Source organism: Argiope bruennichi, chromosome 5 (genome assembly GCF_947563725.1).
Source record: "Argiope bruennichi chromosome 5, qqArgBrue1.1, whole genome shotgun sequence".
NCBI classification, from domain to species: domain Eukaryota; kingdom Metazoa; phylum Arthropoda; class Arachnida; order Araneae; family Araneidae; genus Argiope; species Argiope bruennichi.
Window position 1 is genome coordinate 69,679,904 of NC_079155.1, and position 12,311 is coordinate 69,692,214.

Here is a 12,311-nt window from a genome sequence, read left to right on the forward strand (position 1 = left end):
TCTCTAAGTCTCGAAAGCGGATTATCTTCTACATTACTCTGCGAAAATTTCCAAATGAATTATTTAATTGCGTATTGGTATAAGTCATAGATGACTTTTGTTTTATTTCTAAATTTTTGTACGGGGGTTGTACTTAAATCAAAATTTCGCTTTATATAATTCTCTTAAATTAATTTTTCATCACGTTACAGACAAATAAAAACATCAGAATTAAAATATTTTGATTTTATTTCTCATTACATGATAATTCTTTAAATATTTTTCAATAATTGACATAGTAATAGGAATTTTAAATTGAAATCTTAATATCGATCTAAAATACATATATATTATTTTTTTTAATTCACTAATATCTTAAATTCTACTATATCACCATAACATTTACGAAATTTGAATTATTTTGCAGACTGAAAAAAAAACTCATAATAGTTAACCCTCTAATTTTTTTTTAAAATTTAAATTGACATCATTGAATCATATTTTTATACAGATCAAGATATTTTTTAATCCATTTTTTTAATTTTAAGAAATGAAAGTTTTTAATAGTGGTTTCTTAATTTGAATTTAAAAATTCAGTAATTAATTTATGAATTCAAAAATTCAGTATTTAATTACTGAAGATTAATTTAAACTTTAGAGTTTTCAATATGTCTTAGATTCAAAAAACTGAAATATATACATTAGTAATTTATTTTTGGATAGGTTTAAAATATGGAAGAAATTGTACAATGTATATTGTATTCGATGATAATGATAAATAGCTGAATTTACGTAATTGTTCTTTGATACGTCCTATCTATAGTGATAGAGAATTATGAATTGATTATTTATGAAGTTGAATTTTGGAGGCAATATGAAATAAACAGTTTTGGAAAGTTATATTTTAACCTGTTATTTGGGAATGACGAAATATTTCAATACAAATGAATTGAATTTAAGTTAATTACCGGTTAACATGTTAACAGTCTTTATGTCAGTAAATTTATTTTTCGAAAGATTCAAAATTAACATCCATATGGGAGTTCAAGATCCCAGATATGAAATTTAAAACTTTAACGAAGAAAAACAACAGAATGACAAATATTAAATACGGAATTAAAAATATCCAAATGATTTCTGATTTGTAAATGATAATCTTAATTAATGGAGACGATTCATTGTATGGTTGACAATTTTATGCCAAAGCAAAAAGAAAATTATCGTTGTGCTCATACAGTTTCTGCCAGAAAAGAAATTCAGGAAATTTAGTTTAACACCACCGTTAGCTCATATTTTGTAACTCATTATGCAATAAAGTTTTATGTGAGTTACTTACATAATTTGCATTACATAAATTATTCATTAACTTTTTGTATTCATATGTCTATTTAAAAGTATACTTTGTATAAACTTGGAGAACATAATTTAATTTTTCTTCAAGTGGCTTAGGCGTTCTAAAAGCGTTTGATTGATTGTTGCATAAACTAAATGAATATATTATCACCTCGTAATATGGTATTTAAAAATGTATTTCATATGCTCATTTATAATATTTTCACTTCTTAGATTATAGCATGTCTGTACATTAGAATATAAAGCACATCCTCTTCTTTTCTCATGCCTAAGAGAGAACATTTAAAAAAAATCATATAATGTAAAATAAAAAAAAAGTTTTTGAAACATTTATCATTATTTATATGAATTTAACTATTTGCTAAAATCAGAGTATTACATTTGCATGAAAAAAAATGTATCCATCATTGTTGTTCTTGAAATCAAAAGTTTTAAAAAAAAATGAATAAGGGGAGCTAAAGTTTGATGCGCGTTATTATTGAGATAATGAATGTAGTATCTTTTTTTCTTTAAAATTAAATAAGAATTTATTAAGACATTCATAAATATTTTATGTTGTCAGAACCGCTCATAAAAATATGAAATATAACGGATAAAAATATCACAACTAAGAATAAAATATAAGTGCGGAAAGTGACAAGCCAAATAGTGTTGAGATTGCAAATAAATAAATAGTTTATGATCAATGATAGAAGCCATTGTTTTATCATAGTAAATGTTAACTATAACATCCGACAATATATATAACATTTTTTGGCGTCCAAAAGTTAGATGCTTTTATTCAAAGAAATATAGATATCATTTATATATTTAATGGTCATTATTTTGGAAAATAAAAAAAGCTAAATACGTGCTATTTCATTAAGGGTTTAAAAGAATTAACAAATAAAGCCAAAACTAATAAATAAAGAATAAGAAAGGCCATTTTTGCAATGTTTACGCGAATTCTTCGTTTTGTGATTGTTGTAATATTGGTATTTATATCAGAAAGTGATAAAATTAGGAGAATCTGCGTTTTGCAATAACAATATATAATTATATTTAAGAAACTCTTGTGCCGACGCCATACGTAAATTCAATATATTTTACATAAATAAAGCTACTCCTTTACTCTCTATAGCAAGATGTTTTTCTCTTATTTTAGAAGCAAATCATTCTGGTTTCCATTTGAAACTATAATACATATTTTTTTTTAGTTTTCTGACTTTTAATTGGTTTCATCCTAGTGTGTAGATGTGAAAAACTATAGTTAAGCTGGGTAGAAAAGATGGATTTTGGATTTCGCTGTTTTTAATTTTTTACTGAGTTGAGATTAAAAAAATGCGTATGGATCTTTGAATAGAGAGTCATAAATTAAAAACAAATAGGATAAATTCATTTTGTAATTTCGGCAATCGTAATTGAGAAAACTGCTCAACACTTTTTCATTTCGTTCTACTGTTTGCTTCATTTCTATAGAAGTGGCGGAGTTGTTCCACTAATTGTTGTTTTAAACCTATAATATATATTTGTAGCAAAGTTCGATATTTGTTTTGAAGAATACTTAAATTAAATCTGGTAAATGTTTTTGATACGGGAAAAATTTCACCTTTTTATGAAAATTTGCTTTTTAAATTAAAAAAAAAAGTTTAAATTTTGAGATAATGTGAAGTTGAAATTCTAAGAAATGGGACATTTATTTCACTATAGAGAGAAAAAAAAATAGTGAAATTTTCTACTCTTTTTCCAATTCGATCTTTGTATCATTCATATGCAAAAGCAACAAATTAAGTTATACTAAGATCCAACTTAGTTGGAAAAAAAGGGCTATATATAAAAAATAAAATTATAATTTTATCATTATTAAAATCTTATAGAAGAAATATATTTTTCATTGTAAATATCTATTTGAGAATTAATTAATAATTAATTTTATTTGCAATTTCATGCCTGTGATAATTGAAATATATTAAGATTTTTTATTCAAAATTTCAAATTCATTAATTTATATTACATTTTATTTATTCATATTCATTTTTTATAAGTTTGCTAGAAATATGACATCCCCTTCGAACTGAATATTTGCATTGAAAAAAAAGTGGTTATAAGGAAGAAAATGATAGAGTTACTTATCATTTTTTTTTCACAACGACAAAGTAAAAGATTGATTAGGACATTTTCAGATAATATGCATTAATAAAAGTAGCAAATTGTATATTTCTTAAGAGGCATTTGTGTATGCTATAGAAACTAAACGAATTATAATAGTAGAAAAATGTACCTTGATGAGTTTGTTTGTTTAGAGATTATTCGGTGGACACAATAGTCTAGACAAAGAAATAGTGGTTTTATGTTTTTGTTTCTCTCTGCTTACAAAAAGGATGTTCAGCGCGGTCACTATAATCACGAACACAAAAAACGACTATCGACAAACCATTATTTATGTCCTCATTTTAGTATAAAAAAGCAGTACAGGAATAAAGACAATGGATGTTTTTCCGGAGAATTATGCGGATCGATTATCTCTTGCGATACAATAACATGGAAAGAGACATTTCTCATTGGGAAACCGACATGCACTAAATTTCACGAGTGCACATTAAGAGCTAAGTAATTGCTTTTCCTTTTAAAGCAGCCCAGCGTAATGTCTGCCACTCGTTCTTTTAAAACTAACAGAGACATAATGTTTTCATAAACTCGGTTACAGCCGATTTGTTATTTATTCAGTCAGACCTTCGTGATATTTCGCCTTAAGTCTTTTATCTCAGCATTTATAGCCGTAACTTGCGTGACTCCAGTGTTTAGTTCTGAAACAAAGTACCGTCTTTTGTTGGAAAAAAAAATATAACAAAGTCATTCTGTTCGATAAAAGATAAAAAAATAAATGAATAAAAAATCCACAACTTGGGCAGAAAAAAGTTCTCAATCCCTCTCCCCCTTTAAGTTTTTGCCTTTTTTTTGTTGGTGTTGTTTGTTTTGATTTCAAGTCACGACCCCTGCAAGCTGGCTTTGCTGAATTTTGAAACAATCCCCGGTTTCCCAAATAATATCATACGCCGATCATGCTAATCAAGCTTCATTAATAATTCATGAGATCACGTGAGTAATTACGTAGGCGCGTTACGTTAGCGAATTACGATTTCCTCTCTCTCGGAGTTGAAAGAAAAGAAATATTTTTTTTTCTCTCTTTTTGTTTTCACGGAATTCCTCTTTGATGGCTGTAGATAGGAAAGGTTATCGAATGCTTAAAGATGGAGAATTTGACCCTAGAATAACCTGAATTTCATGACTAATTATTTCAGACGACGGTTCCTCTCTATTAGATTGTGATAGAAAGGTTTTCTATTCTTAGAAAGGCAATCAGTTGGAGTCCCATTCATATTTATCAATATTGGAAAGGTGATATGTTAAGAAAGAACGTGAAAATACATAAGCTATCAAATGGAAAACTTTATATTTAAATAAAAAAGATGTTTGTGAAAATTATTACAAAATGAGAGTAATTGTTTTATTGAATTTATCGTCAAAATTTTATTAATTTCTCTCTTTTTTTTCTCTTTCGTTGTCTCGTTATAAGAATTGATATATCATAATGTATTTTGAGATTTTTTTCATTATCTATTTTTTTTTTATCTGATTATCCAATGAGACCATAGTTTTTAAGATCAAAATTGTGAGAAATGAATGCGATTTCCCATTTCTGTATTAAATAACCAGTGGCTATATCCTTATGTATAGAAAATGTTGCTCTTTTGCCGGTTTATAATATTACATATTTATTTAAAAAGTTGAAAGGATGATTTTAATGCTAAGACTTTAGATGATAACAGCTAAAACCAAGCAAATAATTTTAAAATCTCCCTCCCGCAAAAAATAGATTTAATAATTATTTTTTTTTGTTATGTTGTTCAAAGAATTTTCTTTTCATTTTTTTTTCTTTTCTATAAAAATATATATCATTTTATTTTAAAAGCATATAGTTTATTATTGTAACAAATCAATATTTTTTCTGCAGCTAACTCACATTTTAAAAGTAACATGTACTTAAATTAGTAAAGGTATTAAAATGAGTTTTGCAGCTGAATGCACTGCACCAATTTTTTCATAGATGGAGAACCAGCCATCGTTTCATAAAAATTTAATTCGTAATTATTAAATGCATTTAAGCGAACAATCTAAAGGGAAAATTATATCAAATGTCATCTGTTACAAAATAATTTATATTTGCACAAGAGCTAAATTTGTATATATGGAGTTTTGAAATTTTGATATTTATTTTTTGCGAAAGCTATTATATCAAAAAACATTTACTTAAATAAGATTTCATTTATCAAATGAAATTAGATAATCGAGTTTTTATTTCCCTCCTGCTAATACTGGAATAACTCCTTATGTAACATTCATAGCTCATATTTGATAGCTGATGCGTATTTGATAGTTAATATTTGATAGTTGATTCAATAATCATTTCTAAAATAAATGTTTTCACAGGGTGTTTCAAAACTCGCCGAAATTTTCTCACAGGTTCTCTAATAAAATTCTTATCCCCTTTTCCCTCCACCTCCTGCATAAAATTGTGGAGTTGGGATAATGCCGTGAATACGAAGTATAGATCTTTGGCATGAAACTAGCGTTTTTGCTAAATCTGTTATTCGGAAACATAAATTAGACAGCTTGTTTGGACCCCGATTTCTCAATGAACTATAGTTGTAGTATTTGTAGTGGCGAAATAATATGAGGAATTCCATTGACTTACTCTATTGCGCTTATAAATTATTGTGTTTACATGCATATAGAAATGCGGACTGATAGGCAGTCAACCTTTTACGAATTTACATTATAGATTCTAAACCTGCATACCAAATTCTATGTATCATGCTCTTCGCATTTTGTCGTTATCGAATTTACCTATAGTCAGTCAATAGCTTTCGAATTTACCTATATGCTGGAATAACCAGACTTCTTGTGGATGAAATTTCTGCAAGTACTACAACACAATTTCTACAAAAAAATATACAACTATATCCTAACATGCATTAAATTTATTCGTGTATTACAAAACGATTTTGGATTATCTTGTTCACAGACATTTATAATATACAGATATAATACCGAAAATGTATAGATAGAATTTCGGGAGCTCTCAGAGCTTCAAACATGGGCATTCATCGATTCACTTCAGTTTTTTGAGGATTATAATGTCCTCTATAAACTTAGCATAAGAGAAAGTAAAAATGAAAGCAAATCAAAACCGATACAAATAAAAAAAGTAATTTTAAAAGGTATTTTCATAAGGATAATCCAATAATTTCAAGATTTGTGCTGAAGAGCACTGAGAGAGTAAAAAGATCCCCATTGCCTATCGAGGCACTTAACTATCGGTGTGGTGAGGCATTTTCCTTAACTTATCCTTCCAACACAGATAATTTCTGCCTCGCTTGTATAAGCCTACAACTTTGCAAGACATTGAGCGGCGGAAAGCATCGTAATTCAAGGGACGGATCGCTAGGAAAACGACGTTAAGATTTCCTATGGGTACCGTGTTGTTTCCTAAAACTGAACTGAAAGCTTGCATATTTTAATGTCAGTGGCCTTAATGAGATTGTAATTAGTTTACTGCGAGCATTTCCAATAGTTCCCCTGTATCTTCGCCGATATTGGACTGCACATCTGGGTGATTAGCTTTTCTTAGATTTAGGTTGGGGAGTCGAGAGAAATTGGAAAGTTTAGTTACATTGGCGGGAACAACGGCCTCAAGAATCTGAATGCTTTACGATCATTCGGGCGCTTTCGTTGGAAATAAAATATCATAGTAGATATGCTTTACGATGTTACCATTACAGAAAAAAAAATGTTAAAAACATTTAAATCAAATATGTTTTTTTTTGTTTGTTTCATAAATATCATCAGTGTGGAATTACTTTCGGAATATATTCATCGTGTCTATAGCATGTAGAACGTTTCTTCTTTGCCTGTGAATGTGAATTTAAGTTTGAATGGGTGCTTAAAGAATAATAACATACAAATATTTTATTGGACAAAATTATCGATTCATTGAAGTATTTATTAATTAATGAATAATAAGGTAAATGGATAAATTTTCTCGTGAAATTTCACTTTAAGCTGGGCGACATTATTGAAGAAGCTTCTCATAATTTTTGTAGAATACATTTACTTGCTGTAATATTTAAAACATATTTATTTCATTTTCGAGAGATTTTTCAACAAGACAAAATCGTTGACACATTTTATGGAATTGAAGGAAGATATTTTACTTAGGGAGAAATTACAGAATTCAGTTGAATTAAAAAGAACTATACGTTGGGAAAAACCTGCATACACTTTAATTTTCTGTTAAATATTTTTAAAAAAATGTTATAATATTGAGTGCTATAAATCAGTTTAATCAACTTAGCTGAATAGGCAGATGACGATAGTAGCTTGATTGAGAGGCTTAACAAACAGTTGAATAAAAAAGGTTTCATATTTGTAAAATAAATAGATTTGAAAAAAATACAAAATATATGAAGTATAAAATATTAGGATAATATTAAAATTTTGATATACTTTTTAAATATCCGATAAGCTTTATTACATTCATTTAGTTATTTGAATATTTATAAAATTGTGTATTTGCTTCAACAATATTGTTTGCAAACTAGAATGCGGGGTAATCAGGCGTCATAATAATAATAATAATAATAATAAACATATTCAGAAAGTTTATGAAACAAAAAGATAATTAACTGAAATACATAATTAACAGGTTAAAAATATAATGGAATATTTAACTGTATCGTCTATATTATTAAAACAAAAGCTGTATAATGTGTACTATTAGGGGTTGAAAAAATAACCAAATCCATGACTGGTAATATTCTATAACAATTAAATAGTAGCGTGTAATAAAATAACTCAAAATATCAAAAAAAATATGATCCTTAAGCTTCTGAATCACTTAAATAATATACGCCAGACAACCACTCTAATCATGGGTTAGTTGCTAACGTTTAAGCCATTCTGGATAAGCGTAAACTTCTATTGATCAATTACTGTAAATGAAGTAAAAGGAATTGATTTGTGTTGTGCCGGTAAATGCTCCACTAAAATAATTGTGAAATCTGTATTTTTATACTACCATAGTCACATTTCATAAAATATTTTTGAAAACCTACATTTTATTCAGAAATTTCCCACGCTTATGTTTGTGAAACAAACTCCAATAATTTAGAAAGCCATTGTTTTAAACGATAATACACAATTTCATTTGCAACCTGATGGGCGACGTTTTCACACGTCGATCACTGACTGGCTTAAAAAATTACTTAGAGTATATTTTCAAGTGAAATTAAATGCATATCGTTTACGGTTTAGCAGATAGGTCATGATAAGATCGGGATACAAAGTATAAAATATCTAATATTACAATAAATTTTTTGGGAAATGAAATGAAATAATTTTAAGAAGTATCTCAATTAATTTAACAGCATGCTCAATAATTGAATTACAGGAGTTCCTACATACGTAATTATATCAGTCTGTCAAAATACTTAAAAGTCGAATACTATTAATATTTAGATAAATCGTTTATAACTATATTCATTAAACTATTATAGGAGATAATATTTTCATTTCAATTTCATAGAGAATTAAAAATATTAACAATAATAAATGCATAAATACCAATACAGAATAAATTGAAATATTTCAACTAGAAAGTGAAGATGATATTAATAAATTAATACAAGTTATCAACGTTACCTTTAAGTTGAAAATCCAAATTTTCTACATTAATTAACTTTTAATATAACAAATATTGGCTTTCTCTGAATAAAATTTTTACAGTGTATACAAATTTCTTATAATTATATTGTTATACATATATATGTAAAAACTTATATATTAAAAGTTTATTACATTTATAAATTAGATAAGATATAAATAATTGGCATTTATTATAGTTACATAATGAAAAGCATTTTATTGCACAATATTTCAAATAGACTAAAAATCGACATAAAACATTTTGTTGAATCAAGTTATGCAAAAGAAAATCAATTGAAATGAAACAATTAATAAATATGCCAGGAAATCAAGTTGGTTGGCAAAGGCCGTCTGCTTGTACTAATATGAAGATTGATTTCCAAAAAATATTTCAAAAGGCATAAAAAAAACGAAAAAAAAAATTGAGAAAATCTTACAAAGTAAAAATTTAAAAAATCTTAAATTAATAAATTTAAATAAGCTTTAACTCTTTGATAATATGAAAGATAAATTATTAATATTAAATTAAAAAACAAATGCAATAATTGAAATTAAATTTTCATTGTTGACTTTCTTTCTTTTTCAAAAAAGAAACTGGTTTCTGTTCAAATCAAATGAAGAAAAAAATTCTAAAATACAAGATTGCAAAAATGTTCAACTTTACAGTATATTGATTGCGAATCGAATGAAAAAAAATCCAAATACATATGCAATTCAATGCAAATAAAAATGCATTTTTTTTTTTAATTTCGCAAAAGAAAAAAAAATAGTATTTGATGAAAATTGTCTCAAAAATAAATAATAGCAAACAGAAGTTTTTCTATTTTGTTATGAATTTGGAACTGAATGAAAATTGATTTTAGAACAAATATATTTTAATTGTATGCATATGAATTAGGAAAATATATAGAACGTATTACATTAAAAATGAAAGGAATCGTCAGTCAAAAAATAAGAGTAAAATAACAGAAGCATAACGATATTTACATTAATAAAACATATATTTGTTTTAAAATTAATTTTTATGTAAAGTATTTTAAAATTCGGTCTTGACCTTTAGAATTAAAACGAATTTCATGTTAATACAAAGAGGCATTATTACATTTTATTGAATAAAGCATTAAGGGAATATAATGATACTAAAAATACCGAGACCGTTGTAAAATCTCTATAAAAATAATATTTGTTTAATAAAATAATAAATCATTTAAAACATTTGGTTATAAATTTAATTTTCACCATATATTTTATTTTAATGTCACTTACAATTAACCAAAAAATAAAATTTACGAAAATTTAATTTGAATTATATTTATTGAGTATTATTAGAATGTCTTTTTTTAAATATCCGCATTTCTAAAAACAATAATTATCTGATATATGCAATAAAAAATAAAATATAGCTTATCATCACTTTATTGACATAAACAGGCATGATAAGCATTCAGCCCGTCCAATTGTCCTTTTTTATTTCACTTGTTTTTTTTATTCGTTAATACTTGTAAAATAATTACAAAAATACTTTAGAAATTAACAATGATTAAATTGTCATTTATTTCAACAAACACTCGATGCAGTGGTCTGAAAACCTATTTTTCTGTCTTTCAAATTTATTAAATAATCAGTCTCAGAAGACCAATAACAAATTAGTTTTCTGAGGAAAATACTATTTTTAGTTTTATCTTATAAAAAATAATCTTTACGAGAGAAAAAAATTAGAATTATTCTGTTTGCAATGCCAAATTTATTTTTTTTTCTCTTAATTCTATAAGCTTCAGGCTCCAACAGCATTACTAAATTATTCTTTTACACACCCTTAATGCTAGGACAAATCTTTTCCCAGCAATTGAACAAACTAATTAACAAACTCACAAAACCAATTCGGAGTTGAAAGCAAATTATTTTTCGATTAAATCCAGCATCCACACTAATCCAGGTTACGTCATGTTTTCCAGGTACTAAAACAACGTCGTTTTATTTGGCGATTTTTCACTCAGTCTTTTATCGCATTTGGCGTTGACGATAAGTTATTTGGCGAACAAATGCATTATTTCATAAAATAACGGTGTTTTAGTGAAATATTCATTTATAAAAATATTTGAACATATATTTCTTATTATTTCTTTCCGTCTGGAAAATAAATTCTCATTTCATCATTGGAACTCATTTTTATTGCAAAAAATGTTTTTCCAATTGTAAAATTTGAAAAACACACTGTGGCGAAAGCTTATAAGCCAGTTAACAGCTACGCTACACGAGCAATTTCTTTTGTACTGTGGTCATGTACTGGGCTGCAAACCACAAGGTCCCAGGTTCTATCCTGGCTCATACCAATTCGCCACAAAACAAATATATTAATTTTTTATTTTCTTTTATTTGTAATATGTGATTCTAAAAAAAATATTTATTTTCACACTCTAAAGAATACGAGAATATGAAAAATTAACGGTGCCAGAAATAGATTTGGCATCAATAAAGTACGGCATATTCATGGCAGAGCTAAGATATTTTTTCAATGTGCAGTTTCAATAATGTACTTATGGTAATAGGAAAACCATTTACTCACTTTAGCGTCTTGAAAAAGTAATTTCCAAGTAAGAGATTAAACTCGTCAAATTAGTTCTCAGAAATGAAAATATACGAAAAATGGATATTATTCTGATCATTTTTAATGATTTAAAATGCTTCATTAATACACCAAAACACTTGATAAATAATAATATCGATACTTCATATATTTGATAAATAATAAATTTGCATCAATCGATGAGGATACAATCAGTGAATATTTGTAAATAGCAATATCGATGCTTTATATACAAGATAAATATGATACATATATTATATGTGATATATATGATAATATAAGATATATAATAAAGTTGCGTCAATTGGTGAAAATACAATCAGTGAAATTTTTCAATGTCTTTCACAGATACATAAATATATTAATAAAAATTAATTGCCTCAAGTAACCAGATGGTTCGCTGAGAATATTGTTTATTTTTAATTTCAATTAAATTCTTCCATTGTAAATTCTTCCGTCAAATTGTCAGACAAATCAGGGTTTTTTTTTTTTAATATCTTACATATTCTTTGTTTATTGAGAACATGAATATTTCTGATGAAGACCAGCCCCATGATACCGTATCGCTATTATAAATGTGATTGTACATCCATTTTTTTTTATTTTCAAAATATTGTAAATTCATTTTTTTTATTTATTTTGTAAATTA